This window comes from Hyla sarda, unplaced genomic scaffold (genome assembly GCF_029499605.1).
Source record: "Hyla sarda isolate aHylSar1 unplaced genomic scaffold, aHylSar1.hap1 scaffold_1625, whole genome shotgun sequence".
NCBI classification, from domain to species: Eukaryota; Metazoa; Chordata; class Amphibia; order Anura; family Hylidae; genus Hyla; species Hyla sarda.
Window position 1 is genome coordinate 51,585 of NW_026608263.1, and position 16,100 is coordinate 67,684.

General features: G+C 42.0%; 3 non-coding genes and 1 pseudogene across 3 annotated transcripts; all 4 read right to left on the reverse strand.

The window, feature by feature from the left end:
• Window positions 1-392: 392 nt before the first annotated feature.
• On the reverse strand, window positions 393-551 carry LOC130311370 (U2 spliceosomal RNA; annotated as a pseudogene).
• A 2,100-nt stretch (window positions 552-2,651) lies between these two features.
• LOC130311354 (U2 spliceosomal RNA) lies at window positions 2,652-2,842 on the reverse strand. The gene has a single exon (XR_008859758.1). It is a non-coding gene; the product is annotated as a U2 spliceosomal RNA (small nuclear RNA).
• A 2,082-nt stretch (window positions 2,843-4,924) lies between these two features.
• LOC130311362 (U2 spliceosomal RNA) lies at window positions 4,925-5,119 on the reverse strand. The gene has a single exon (XR_008859766.1). It is a non-coding gene; the product is annotated as a U2 spliceosomal RNA (small nuclear RNA).
• A 6,867-nt stretch (window positions 5,120-11,986) lies between these two features.
• On the reverse strand, window positions 11,987-12,176 carry LOC130311366 (U2 spliceosomal RNA). The gene has a single exon (XR_008859769.1). It is a non-coding gene; the product is annotated as a U2 spliceosomal RNA (small nuclear RNA).
• Between the last annotated feature and the right edge of the window lie 3,924 nt (window positions 12,177-16,100).

The following is a 16,100-nucleotide window of genomic DNA, read 5'->3' on the forward strand; positions in this document are numbered from 1 at the left end:
TGTTTGCAGGGAGGTGCGGAACCTAATGGCCACACACACCTCCCCTAGACCGCCAGGAGGGACACCCAGAAGGGCTACCGCATCCTGACAAATCCTGTGAACACACAACACGCAAAAAGTGACACAGTGAGACAAAAAATAAATAAATAAGTGAATGTGTGCAGATATACTGCCCGGACATCCGGCCGGATCTATAAAAATTTCTCTGATCCTAGCCAGAAGGCCGGGAATCAAGAGGTGAGTGCCACAAGGTGAAGAGATTATGGTGCCCGTGCTTCAACTCAGTGAGCCTATTCTCCCAGTGAGTTTCGGCACCTCGGGGTCACCACTCCCCGAGGCACAAAAGTACCTCGGCTCTAGACCCTCTCAGCCTCATGGCGAGACCCGGAGGGAACAGGTCACATCGGGGCAGCCGTCGAGCTGATTCCTCAGAACCAGCCCCGGAAAGCCCTGGTACACCTGCATCCTCCATGCAGCACCCATCCCCACCAGCATGAAAACTGATAAGAACAGATACTACACTTGATCTTAGCCAAAAGGCGAGAAGCGATAACCGTGAAAGGGGCGGGCCCAACAAGGTGCCCTTCATGGGCACTATCACTGCTTGCTGTCAGGGAGGCTGCCAGACAATTTTCCATGCACACTCTGGGCTGGGGGGCAGTCAACCACCAGTACACACAGCAGAACCTAAACCCATACCATTATTGCTAAGCAGCAAGACAGGGGCCCATTGCACTCCCACGGGGCCTTTTTAAATGCAATCCATAACCCGGATTTGCCAGGAACCCTTCTTACTCCTCCTACTTGCATGTGACACTGGGCTTAGGATCTGCATAGGAAACACACACACAAGCACACACCTACCTTTGTTGCCTGCAGATGCCTCCTTGGCTGTCCCCAAACGGTATCAAACCAACACCCACGGGAAGCTGTAAGCATAGAGGACATGCCTGCACCCCATTGGACTTACCTGTGTGGGTTAAACCCGGGTTATTTGACAACCTATGGCGGTGATGGTTCTGCTCAGGCAGAGCAGTGCTGATGCTCCTCATAAAGCTGTCGCTGCTGTGAAGGTTCTAGGTGACATCACAAATCCCTATGGTTACATACACAACAAAGCTGGGTTGTTGTTGTTTACACTCTGCAAGGCCTGTGGAAGTGAGTGACATCATAGCACTGTAGTTCTGAGGGTTCTAGATGGATGCAACAATCTCCTGTTGCTTCTATGAAGGCCATAATAGACGACATCACCAAACAGCTCCATAGTCACATACACAGCAAAGGAGAGATGTTGTTTACACCTAGTGATGTCAGTGGTATTGAGTGACATCACAGCACAGTGCTAAGGCTCCTGGGCCTGGACACAGCAGCGGCTGCAATATCTCAACGGAGAATACGTTTATATATATGTGTGTGTGTGCGCGTATATATATATATATATATATATATATATATATATATATATATATATATATATATATTTCTCCGCCGAAATCACTTTTAAACCCATTTCCACCTTTTTTTCCCTTCTCTTCCTCTTACTTTTTTTTCACGTTTTTTTTACGTTTTTCTCCTTTTCGCCTCTTTTCTGGGCGTATTATTCTTCTTTTTCTTCTTTTTTTTCGTCTAATGCATACCCCATCAGTGCAGCAATGCTTATTCAATACCGCCAGCAGATGGAGACACTGGGGGATAATTTTCTAAGGATTTATACTGATTTTTCCTGTCTGAATTTGTCGCACAGAAAGTTGCAGGCCAAATATGTGTGACATTTCTGCGACTTTAGCTTCTAGAGCATTTTTACAACATTATACATAGGTGCTGAATACATAAAAAGCGACTGTTCAGCGACAGACAAGTCGCATCGGCTGAAAGTAGGCCAGAATGTCAGTCCATGTTGGAGCAGGTTTAGATACAGTCTAAAGTATAGATCTCAAAGTCTGTGCACAGAATTTAGCAAGGGCCTCGCACCTTCTGATGCATCAGGTAGGTGCACAATAGCATAGCCTAACCCTCTGTACTTTGGTCTATATTGATGCGGGACATAGACAGCCAGCTGATGACCAATCCATTAGTGCAATGGATGGCTGGAAGCATTTGTCTTTGCCTTTGCAATACCACAGAAGCAATGCATGGTCAATGTACAGCAATGACACACCTGTGTGAACAGCCAGGAGACCCCCCCCCCCCCATGTTATGTTACATAGTTACATAGTTAGTACGGTCGAAAAAAGACATATGTCCATCAAGTTCAACAAGGGAATTAAGGGGTAGGGGTGTGGCGCGATATTGGGGAAGGGATGAGATTTTATATTTCTTCATAAGCATTAATCTTATTTTGTCAATTAGGAACATTCAGCACCCACCCGCTATCAAGGCAGCTGCCTATCATGTCATGCCCTACCTGCACAGGTGTGCTGGCTACTCAAATGATCCAATTAAGGAGGCCATTTAGTCAGCAGCAGCAGAAGTCCTGTGCCTGGACGCTCCAACAGCGGCCAGACACAAGCAGAAGCAGAAGCAGCAGAAGCAGCAGCACCACCTTTTGTTTTTTGGCTGCAGCAGCAGCAAGGCCCACAGGGCTGGCTAGCTGGCTAGCCAGCAAGCAGGTAGCAATGAAAGTAGGAATCTTTCTTTTTAACCCTGTAAGGGGGTGGTGCACTGTACCCGAAGATACTGCCATATCGGGTCAATGCATAGGGCGACGGAAGCAAGCTTCGAAATCGGCCCCCGTTCTCAAAAATCCATTTAATATATGGTCCCCAGATAGGGGACGTATCAGATATTAAACTGATAAGAACAGATACTACACTTGATCTTAGCCAAAAGGCCGAGAAGCGATAACCGTGAAAGGGGCGGGCCCAACAAGGTGCCCTTCATGGGCACTATCACTGCTTGCTGTCAGGGAGGCTGCCAGACAATTTTCCATGCACACTCTGGGCTGGGGGGCAGTCAACCACCAGTACACACAGCAGAACCTAAACCCATACCATTATTGCTAAGCAGCAAGACAGGGGCCCATTGCACTCCCACGGGGCCTTTTTAAATGCAATCCATAACCCGGATTTGCCAGGAACCCTTCTTACTCCTCCTACTTGCATGTGACACTGGGCTTAGAATCTGCATAGGAAACACACACACAAGCACACACCTACCTTTGTTGCCTGCAGATGCCTCCTTGGCTGTCCCCAAACGGTATCAAACCAACACCCACGGGAAGCTGTAAGCATAGAGGACATGCCTGCACCCCATTGGACTTACCTGTGTGGGTTAAACCCGGGTTATTTGACAACCTATGGCGGTGATGGTTCTGCTCAGGCAGAGCAATGCTGATGCTCCTCATAAAGCTGTCGCTGCTGTGAAGGTTCTAGGTGACATCACAAATCCCTATGGTTACATACACAACAAAGCTGGGTTGTTGTTGTTTACACTCTGCAAGGCCTGTGGAAGTGAGTGACATCATAGCACTGTAGTTCTGAGGGTTCTAGATGGATGCAACAATCTCCTGTTGCTTCTATGAAGGCCATAATAGACGACATCACCAAACAGCTCCATAGTCACATACACAGCAAAGGAGAGATGTTGTTTACACCTAGTGATGTCAGTGGTATTGAGTGACATCACAGCACAGTGCTAAGGCTCCTGGGCCTGGACACAGCAGCGGCTGCAATATCTCAACGGAGAATACGTTTATATATATGTGTGTGTGTGCGCGTATATATATATATATATATATATATATATATATATATATATATTTCTCCGCCGAAATCACTTTTAAACCCATTTCCACCTTTTTTTCCCTTCTCTTCCTCTTACTTTTTTTTCACGTTTTTTTACGTTTTTCTCCTTTTCGCCTCTTTTCTGGGCGTATTATTCTTCTTTTTCTTCTTTTTTTTCGTCTAATGCATACCCCATCAGTGCAGCAATGCTTATTCAATACCGCCAGCAGATGGAGACACTGGGGGATAATTTTCTAAGGATTTATACTGATTTTTCCTGTCTGAATTTGTCGCACAGAAAGTTGCAGGCCAAATATGTGTGACATTTCTGCGACTTTAGCTTCTAGAGCATTTTTACAACATTATACACAGGTGCTGAATACATAAAAAGCGACTGTTCAGCGACAGACAAGTCGCATCGGCTGAAAGTAGGCCAGAATGTCAGTCCATGTTGGAGCAGGTTTAGATACAGTCTAAAGTATAGATCTCAAAGTCTGTGCACAGAATTTAGCAAGGGCCTCGCACCTTCTGATGCATCAGGTAGGTGCACAATAGCATAGCCTAACCCTCTGTACTTTGGTCTATATTGATGCGGGACATAGACAGCCAGCTGATGACCAATCCATTAGTGCAATGGATGGCTGGAAGCATTTGTCTTTGCCTTTGCAATACCACAGAAGCAATGCATGGTCAATGTACAGCAATGACACACCTGTGTGAACAGCCAGGAGACCCCCCCCCCCCCCCCATGTTATGTTACATAGTTACATAGTTAGTACGGTCGAAAAAAGACATATGTCCATCAAGTTCAACCAGGGAATTAAGGGGTAGGGGTGTGGCGCGATATTGGGGAAGGGATGAGATTTTATATTTCTTCATAAGCATTAATCTTATTTTGTCAATTAGGAACATTCAGCACCCACCCGCTATCAAGGCAGCTGCCTATCATGTCATGCCCTACCTGCACAGGTGTGCTGGCTACTCAAATGATCCAATTAAGGAGGCCATTTAGTCAGCAGCAGCAGAAGTCCTGTGCCTGGACGCTCCAACAGCGGCCAGACACAAGCAGAAGCAGAAGCAGCAGCAGCACCACCTTTTGTTTTTTGGCTGCAGCAGCAGCAAGGCCCACAGGGCTGGCTAGCTGGCTAGCCAGCAAGCAGGTAGCAATGAAAGTAGGAATCTTTCTTTTTAACCCTGTAAGGGGGTGGTGCACTGTACCCGAAGATACTGCCATATCGGGTCAATGCATAGGGCGACGGAAGCAAGCTTCGAAATCGGCCCCCGTTCTCAAAAATCCATTTAATATATGGTCCCCAGATAGGGGACGTATCAGATATTAAACTGATAAGAACAGATTTTTTTTTTTTTTTTTTTTACATTTTTATTGAAAAAACTCAAAAACTTAAATACATCACAAAAAATGTTTACAATACATCAAATACTGTTTTCCATAAATGTAAATTCCATATAGCTAATGCTTTTTTCTGCCCATATCTCTTTTTATCAATTAAATAGTACAAGTAAACTTCACTGTATATCATCTTCAAACATTCTTTTTCACAAATAAAATCTCTTTTGAAGACAAGGATATTACGAACTTTCCATAATACATTTTTTGTACAGTTGATAAAAATCCACAAAATTCTCTCTTTTTCTTTTGTAACTCCATCACTTTTGCCATATAAAACAACTTCATGATTTAAAACTTTTAGACCTGTTAGGAATTTCAATAAAGAACCAATTAGTCTAAAAACCTTTTGTGCAAAATAACAATTCCAGAAAAGGTGCAAAACAGTTTCATCTATATTGCAATTATCCCGGGGACAGACACATACAGCATTTAGACCTCTTCTATATTGGAAAAATCTTACCGGAAGACACTCATGGATAATCATCCATGCTAAATCCTTGTGCTCATTAAAAAGATATGGCTCGTTTACCTTTTTCCATATTTGTACACACCTATTATAAGAAAAATTAGAGACCATACATATTTCTTCTTGCAAATTTAACTGTACTTCTATCTTGCGAGCATCCCTCAAGGTTAACAAGTCAAAGTCTTTAAGGTTATACATACGTATAATTTTTTCTAAGATGGCATAATGTTTAGGCGGAGTTAAAAGTACAGGAGAAGATAATGATAAAAACACCCATTCTCTTTTTCTAAAAATATGTCCCGCAGAGTACTTTAAAAAACAGGACCATACACTTTTCATAAAAAGTCCCCTAAAACACCAACTAAAAAACCTTAAGTATAAAAATTTTCTAATACAGGGAACCTGTTTTCCTCCATTTTTTTGTGACTTATACATAGTATCTCTTTTTAATTTTTCTGCTTTAGAACTCCATAGAAACTCAAAGAGAATCCTCTGAAGTTGCCTAGACATAAGTTCATTAGGAGGATAAATCATATTTAAATAGAGCATAATGGGTATTAGCATAGCCTTAATCACCAAAATTTTACCTTCTAAGGATAATTTCCTAAGGGACCAAAAGTCTACCTTTTTCTTTACCTTTTCTTTTACCATTAGCCAACTTTCCTCACCATTGTTATTTTTATCAAAGATGACTCCAAGGATTTTTATTTTTTCTGACTGTAATTTTAGGTTTGGTATTTGCACGTTTTCCCATTTACCTATATAAAAACAGTCACATTTAGATAAATTAAGTTTAAAAGCAGAAGCTTTACAAAAGAAATCAGTAACATCAACAACTCTTTGTAAAGAGAAGGCACTTTCACAAAAAACATTAATATCATCCATATAGCCACACACTTTAAGGGTGGCATTATTACCTCCAGGAACTGGCACTCCTTTTATTATTTTATCATTCCTTATTAAGTTTAACAGAGGTTCTATTGCACATATAAACAGTATAGGAGACAGAGGGCAGCCTTGCTTTACCCCTGATGATAAATTAATAAAATCTGTAAGGAAACCATTTATTAAAATCCTGCTAAAAGAACCTTTATATAAGAGAGCAATTTGCTTAATAAATATGTTAGGAAAACCCATGCGTTGTAAAACCATCCATAAAAAACAATGTGATACTCTATCGAACGCTTTATGAAAATCTAGAGATAGAATGGCTAGATTTTGATTCCGCTCTTGCTGATACCATATGACGTCCCTAATAGCATTTAAAGGTTCAGCTACACTCCTTCCTGGGACACCACATACCTGATCCACATGGATGACCTTGTACAAAAACGGCTTCATTCTGTTAACAAAAATTTTTGACATAATCTTATAATCAACATTAAGAAGCGTAATTGGTCTCCAATTTTCTAAGCTGTTCCTATCCCCCTTTTTGGGGATCAGAGACACTATACCACTCCTCCAAGATAAAGGTAGAACATCAGAATTAAAAGCCTCCTTAAAAATATTAAGCAAATCATCTTTAAAAATCTCCCAAAAGGTTTTATAAAACTCTACAGGAAGTCCATCAGAACCTGGTGTTTTACCTGTGGATAAACTTTTAGCAGCAATTTCTAATTCTTGGCATCTTACTTCTGTGCAAAGTGCATCTTGGTCCTCCTTACTTAAACCACAATCTAAAGTGCTTAGGAGAAAATTAGCAGCAGATATATCAATGGGTTTCTCATTAAACAGATCTTGATAAAAGGATTTAGCTTTGGATAACATTCCTACATTAGTAGTTTCATCCTCAATGTTAATCATTAACTTTTTTGTTTCCATTACCTTTTTAAAAAAGAATCTTGTACACTTTTCATCCTTCTCTTTACATTCAACTTTGGAGTTAAAAATTATTTCTTTCCCTTTGTTAGTTATAGCCTTCTGAATATCACTTTTAACACTTAAAATCAGATCATCTACATATACACCCAGCTCTTTGAGTTGATAATAGGTTTGTAGTTTTGTGTTAAGATCTCTATACCATTTCAATTTCTCTTTTGTTTTTTTAACACCCATCTTAATAAAATACTCTTTAAATTTTACCTTGCAGAATTCCCACCATGCTAAAAGAGAATTAAAATTAGTCCTTGAGTTCTGCAATTTTTTAAAAAGATAGATAAAATTACATTTAATTTCTTCATCTTCAAGCAAAGAGACATTCAGACGCCAGACTCCTTTGGCTCTGCAAACCCCATCAAACTTACATGTAGCAGATAAAATCTTATGATCTGAAAAAAAGGTAGAAGTCAATTGCATATTCCCATAAAATGCAAATCCAGAAGCAAAAATATAATCAATCCTTGACATATAAAGGCTATTCCCCCAGGTATACCCAGGGTCATTAGGGAAAGAGGTTCTCCACAAATCTTTTAAATTAAAATCAACTATAAAATCCTTTAGTTGTTTTTCAGTCTTATCTTTCCTTTGTTCAGATCCTCCAGCCCGCTCCTCTCCTGCCATTATACAATTAAAATCACCAGCGATGATAAGCGGGGATGAACCCGGTAAATAAAACTGAATTTTCTCTAATAAATCAGATCTTTCATCCTTATCTGGAGAGGCATATACATTTAAAAGTCTCATATTCATGTCATTATAAATAATATGAACGAGCAGGGCTCTACCGGGTACAATGTCTGTGAAGGAGGTAACTTTATACTCACTGCTCTTGAACAGTATGCCAACACCAGTCACTTTCCTCTCATTATCCCCTGACCACACAGACGGGCCAAGAGTCCATTCAGATCTCAAAGATGAATAATTGATATCATAATCAATGGCACATTCCTGTAAAAATAAAATGTCTGTAGGCAAAGAAGACAAGAAAGAAAATAAAGCAGCCCTCCTCTCTGGGCTCTTCAAACTCCTCACATTGAAGGAGGAGATATTAACACTTGGTAGCTCCTGGGTCATTCATTATCCTCAGACAAAGAACCCCAATCTGTAGGTGGTGACACAAATTCCTCAATATTAACAGGGTCGGATGCTGTTATAACCTTTTGGCAGACAATCTCCACGTTCCCCTCGTCCGCACTAACTCGACCACTCCTTTTGATGTTAAGGCCCTTTTCCTCTTTCCGGTCTCTGCTTTTCCTCTTTCGCCGTTCTTCTACATCCATCTCCTCTGTATCCCTTCTGGGCGGTCCAGGACCCTCAACTTCCATGAGAGGAGAACCCCTCACTTCTGTCTCAGGTCCCACGACCTTCCCCGGGGACACAATGCTTTTGGAGACATGAGCCACAGCAGGTATCACAGGAATTCCGGTAGCAGAAGACTCAGGCATCACTTTCAGGGTGTGGGTCTTAGGCACAGGCACAGCATCCATGGAGCTCTTCCTCATCGAGGGACCAGCCGACGTAGCCACAATATTGGCCCAGGAGCGTTGAGGACAATCCTTAAAAGCGTGTCCTTTCCGCTTACACACATTACACAGAATCTCATTTTGACAGTCCAAAGTGGTGTGGCCTTTTTGGCCACATCTTTTGCAAATAACCACTTCCTCTTTGCAAGATTCTTGTGTATGACCATATTCATGGCATTTCCTGCAATAATACGGCATCCCAGGGTAGAATAAATAGCCACGTTTACGCCCAATTAAAAAATTTGCAGGTGGGCGACACAGACCTCCAATTCCTCTCACATCTTCTCTGAACTTAACAGCAAACTTATGCTTTCCAGTCCAAAAGTCCATTGCATTCATTATTTTATGAGAGTATTTGACTTCCGCACAATATTGGTTTAAAAATAAGACAATGTCTCTTATATCCACGTATGGATCGTGCATAGTAACCACCAGTGGAACATCGCCATTAGAATATAGAGCAATGAAAACAAGTCCTTTCATATCCTCCTCATTGGCAAGCTCCCGAACTTTCTCAAACATATGGTCACATGCAGATGCGGAAGTCAAGGTAAGAATGAAAAGTCCTTTACCTGGGTCTTTTAGGCAAAACACATCTTCTCTCTGAATGTGCAATAAATCCAGCATAATTCTCTTGACAAAAAATTCCAAAGTCATCTTCTCCTTTTTCTCCTCATCCACTTCAATACGGAAGGTGTTCTTAATCCGAGTTTCAGTATGCGCAGCAAACCTAAGGGTCGCCATGGGGGATCGCCTTCCCGTTCTTTGTAAGTCCTCCTCCTATAGCAGCATGAGGCTTAAGACGGCTAAAAAACCGCCGATGCCTCAAGGCCGAAGGTTCGACGAACTCAGAGCCCCTTGACAAGATACAAGATCTTAGCCAAAAGGCCGAGAAGCGATAACCGTGAAAGGGGCGGGCCCAACAAGGTGCCCTTCATGGGCACTATCACTGCTTGCTGTCAGGGAGGCTGCCAGACAATTTTCCATGCACACTCTGGGCTGGGGGGCAGTCAACCACCAGTACACACAGCAGAACCTAAACCCATACCATTATTGCTAAGCAGCAAGACAGGGGCCCATTGCACTCCCACGGGGCCTTTTTAAATGCAATCCATAACCCGGATTTGCCAGGAACCCTTCTTACTCCTCCTACTTGCATGTGACACTGGGCTTAGGATCTGCATAGGAAACACACACACAAGCACACACCTACCTTTGTTGCCTGCAGATGCCTCCTTGGCTGTCCCCAAACGGTATCAAACCAACACCCACGGGAAGCTGTAAGCATAGAGGACATGCCTGCACCCCATTGGACTTACCTGTGTGGGTTAAACCCGGGTTATTTGACAACCTATGGCGGTGATGGTTCTGCTCAGGCAGAGCAGTGCTGATGCTCCTCATAAAGCTGTCGCTGCTGTGAAGGTTCTAGGTGACATCACAAATCCCTATGGTTACATACACAACAAAGCTGGGTTGTTGTTGTTTACACACTGCAAGGCCTGTGGAAGTGAGTGACATCATAGCACTGTAGTTCTGAGGGTTCTAGATGGATGCAACAATCTCCTGTTGCTTCTATGAAGGCCATAATAGACGACATCACCAAACAGCTCCATAGTCACATACACAGCAAAGGAGAGATGTTGTTTACACCTAGTGATGTCAGTGGTATTGAGTGACATCACAGCACAGTGCTAAGGCTCCTGGGCCTGGACACAGCAGCGGCTGCAATATCTCAACGGAGAATACGTTTATATATATGTGTGTGTGTGCGCGTATATATATATATATATATATATATATATATATATATATATATATTTCTCCGCCGAAATCACTTTTAAACCCATTTCCACCTTTTTTTCCCTTCTCTTCCTCTTACTTTTTTTTCACGTTTTTTTACGTTTTTCTCCTTTTCGCCTCTTTTCTGGGCGTATTATTCTTCTTTTTCTTCTTTTTTTTCGTCTAATGCATACCCCATCAGTGCAGCAATGCTTATTCAATACCGCCAGCAGATGGAGACACTGGGGGATAATTTTCTAAGGATTTATACTGATTTTTCCTGTCTGAATTTGTCGCACAGAAAGTTGCAGGCCAAATATGTGTGACATTTCTGCGACTTTAGCTTCTAGAGCATTTTTACAACATTATACATAGGTGCTGAATACATAAAAAGCGACTGTTCAGCGACAGACAAGTCGCATCGGCTGAAAGTAGGCCAGAATGTCAGTCCATGTTGGAGCAGGTTTAGATACAGTCTAAAGTATAGATCTCAAAGTCTGTGCACAGAATTTAGCAAGGGCCTCGCACCTTCTGATGCATCAGGTAGGTGCACAATAGCATAGCCTAACCCTCTGTACTTTGGTCTATATTGATGCGGGACATAGACAGCCAGCTGATGACCAATCCATTAGTGCAATGGATGGCTGGAAGCATTTGTCTTTGCCTTTGCAATACCACAGAAGCAATGCATGGTCAATGTACAGCAATGACACACCTGTGTGAACAGCCAGGAGACCCCCCCCCCCCATGTTATGTTACATAGTTACATAGTTAGTACGGTCGAAAAAAGACATATGTCCATCAAGTTCAACAAGGGAATTAAGGGGTAGGGGTGTGGCGCGATATTGGGGAAGGGATGAGATTTTATATTTCTTCATAAGCATTAATCTTATTTTGTCAATTAGGAACATTCAGCACCCACCCGCTATCAAGGCAGCTGCCTATCATGTCATGCCCTACCTGCACAGGTGTGCTGGCTACTCAAATGATCCAATTAAGGAGGCCATTTAGTCAGCAGCAGCAGAAGTCCTGTGCCTGGACGCTCCAACAGCGGCCAGACACAAGCAGAAGCAGAAGCAGCAGAAGCAGCAGCACCACCTTTTGTTTTTTGGCTGCAGCAGCAGCAAGGCCCACAGGGCTGGCTAGCTGGCTAGCCAGCAAGCAGGTAGCAATGAAAGTAGGAATCTTTCTTTTTAACCCTGTAAGGGGGTGGTGCACTGTACCCGAAGATACTGCCATATCGGGTCAATGCATAGGGCGACGGAAGCAAGCTTCGAAATCGGCCCCCGTTCTCAAAAATCCATTTAATATATGGTCCCCAGATAGGGGACGTATCAGATATTAAACTGATAAGAACAGATTTTTTTTTTTTTTTTTTTTTTTTTTTTATAAACCTTCAGGTTTAGACTAAACACCACTTAGATAACGCATCATTTTTGACTCATGGTGAAGTCTAACTCATCATTAGGTCATTCTTTATTTGTTCAAAGCAAATTCAAAACAAATTCAAATACCATCACCATTACACCCTTACAACATGTCTCCACTTCAAAAATTTCCATATCCCCTCTGCATCTATTTCACCTAATTTCTTTTTATCACGTAAATAAACGGTGTACAACCTATCCAGAATCATTCTTAAACTTCCTTCCACAGTCACATCTTTTCTCTTAAACACATATAAATTTCTAACATCCCACAAGACTTCCTTCACAATCGCCAACAACACAAACAACACCCTTTCATTCTTTCTTCCAATCATACTAAGACCAAACATCACAACCTCATATGACAACCTATTTATCCCAGTCAACTCCTTACACAACGGACCTATCCCTCTCCATACATTCTGAGCCATGTCACAATTCCAAATCACATGCATCACACTTTCAACCCCACTACAATCTTCCCTCGGACATATTTCACTCCTTCCAATACCTCTATTCCTTTGGAACTCTCTTACTGGTAAGGCTCCATGCAAACACTGCCATCCTATCTCTCTCTGTCTATTTGATATTCCATCTGTCATTAAACTCTTCCACACCTTAGACACATCCTGGCCTCTTACCATATTAATCGGACACTCCACCTCACTTGCGGCGACATACCCAAACACATTCTTCTTACTTTCAAACAACTCCTTTCTCACACCAATCAACCTGTAACTCTCCAAAAACTTTTCCACATACAAATACCAACTTGGGCACACAAACGCATAAGGCACTCTCAGATCTCTCTCCAGCCAACCTAATTTGCATAACACACGCCCACCTAAATATCTCAACATACATGCAAAATTCTTTTCTCCTCTCATCATCCTTCTAACCGCAAACACCACATTCACCCCCAAATACACATCTAGATTTGGAAATCCCATTCCACCCTTACTACCATCCTTCATCACAACTTCTCTCCTCACTCTTTCCACTTTTGTACCCCAAAAAAACACAAACAAAATTCTTTTTAACTTCCTTAAAACCATATAACTTGGCGGAAACACTATTGCCACATACAATAAAATAGGCAATATTACACTTTTCACAACCAGCACTTTCCCAACCATAGACAAATCTCTCAACCTCCAAAGACTCAATTTTTTGGACACTCTCTTCTCTACATCATCCCAACTTTCTCTCCCATCCAATCTTTCATCCATTTTAACACCTAAAACCTGAATACCACCTTCAATATTCTTCATACCCACATCCTCACTTCCTTGCATACTACCAAAACATTTATACTCACTTTTGTCCCAATTCACCTTAAACCCAGACGCTCCACAAAACAATCCAACTAGTAACTTTGCCCTTCTCATAACAGCCACAGACTCTCCCAAAATACACACATCATCCATGTAGGCCAAAACTTTGACTTCTCTCCCACCACTCCCTGGAATTTTTAAACCTCTAACACACTTATCCCGCCGCAACATCTCTAATAATGGCTCCATAGCACATATAAAAGCCATAGGGGACAACGGACAACCCTGCCTTACACCAGAACATACTTTCACCTTCTCAGACATCCAACCATTTATCAAAACCTTACTATATACTCCATCATACAGCATCCTTACAACATTTACAAAATCACCCGGGAATCCCATTCTCACTAATACTCTAAACAAAAACCTATGTGACAGACGATCAAACGCCTTTTCAAAATCTATCGACATCACTCTAACCTCCTGTTTCCTACTCATACTATCCCATAACAAATCTCTCAACAAACACAAATTTTCATTTATTCTTCTCCCAGGCACTCCACACACTTGTTCTTCTCCAATCACCTGCTCAACCACATCTCTCATCCTATTTGTAATTATTTTAGCAAACACCTTATAATCTACATTCAACAAAGTTATCGGCCTCCAATTCCTCACATCATTCACATCACCTTTCTTATAAATCAACACAACCACTCCACTCTTCATACTTTCCACCATTCTCTCCTTCCTCCACATATACCTATACACTTCCACCAAATCATCCTTCACAACATCCCAAATCCAAGCATACAATTCAACAGGCAACCCATCCTCTCCAGGCGTTTTATTTCTTGACATACTATCCACAGTCCTCTTCACTTCCTCCTCTCCAATCTCTCTCATCAGAGTCCCATATTCACTATCATCCACCCTCTTATCAAGCACTCTCAACACTTCATCCTGCAAGTCCTCTTCACAATCTTTTACCGCATACAACTCTTCATAAAAACTTTTAACCACTCCCAACACAGCTTTACCTTTAACCAGACAGCCATCATCATCATACACTCTTACCATATCCTCTCTCTTCCCAATAACTTTTTTAAAGAAATATCTCGAACATTTCTCATCTTTCTCTAACTTATCAAGTTTTGCTTGATACATCAACTCTTTACCTTTCTCATTCAACCAATTTTTTAGATCACTCTTCACAACCTCAATCTGCTCACCCACACTCCAGCCATACTTCTTTAACTTATTGAGAAACACCAATCTTTTATTCAACCATTCATACTTCTTCTTCCTCCCAGCATTCCGCTTATATCCCTCTCTTTTAAAGAAAACTTTTGTTTGACCCTTAACCCATTCCCACCAACACAATATATCAGGAAAATCATTCTTTTTCTTACACCAACCCCTATACTTATTAACATATCTATCATACACTCCTTCCACTTCCAACAATTTAACATTTAATTTCCATACACCCCTCCCACTCACACAATCTGCATCCAATACTAACTCACAACACACATACTCATGATCTGAATATCCTACTTTTTCTTGCATATAATTCTTACATAACACACCCTTAGACACAAAACACATATCAAGTCTGGAACTATGACTTCCACTATCAGAATAATATGTATCTAACAAAGGACACACTCCACACGCTTCAGCCACATCCTTTAACTTAAAGTCACACACCATACTTTTAAGAATATTCCCAGATACATCCACATTCCCCTCAATTTCACAATTGAAATCCCCCACCCACACCAAAGGTATTTTACCCGGCAGAAACCTCTTAATTACCTCCAACAACCCCACCCGCTCCTCCCTCCTTACCGGCGCATACACATTTATCAACCTAAATTTAACCCCCTGCACCTTAACCTCCACCATGATACACCTCCCCTCCTCTATTACCACATAACTACAAACTTCAAACTTAAAGCTCTTAAAAAGCACCCCTACCCCATCATTCCTATTATGCCCAGACACCGACCAAACAGCAGGACCATAAGCCCATTCTCCCTTCCCCGGAATATCATTTAGCCCACATTCCTGCAAACAAATAATGTCCGCTTTTTTGCCTGCCAAGTCCTCCAAAATTACTGTCCTTCTGACTTTACTTCTAAAGACTCTAACGTTTATAGAACCGACTAAAAAAGACATACCACCATCTTAACAACCCTAAGGAAGAATTTGACAGAAAAGAAGAAAGTTATTTAGGTAGCTTTCCTCAGCGGTGTGGGAGAAGCTTCTCCCGCAGAGCACGCATCCATGTCGCTCTCAGATAGCGGTTGATACCGATTGTCCGTAGCCACCAGCGTCGACTCCATCTGTCCACCAGAAAGCTTCCTGGCCGTCTTCTTGGGGGGACGAAAAAGATCAAAGTCATCCTCTCTCTCTCTATGTCTCTCCTCACGGTCTTCACCCTCAGAAGAAGACCACTCTTCAATTTGCGGCGACTCCTCAGCCGGGGGACTGGGAGCATCCTCAATCTCCCCTTCTTCCACTTGCACCGCCATTTGCTCCTCCTCCACCACCACTTGCTCCTCCACCACCTTCATTTGCTCCTCTACCACCACAGGACTCTGTACCTCTC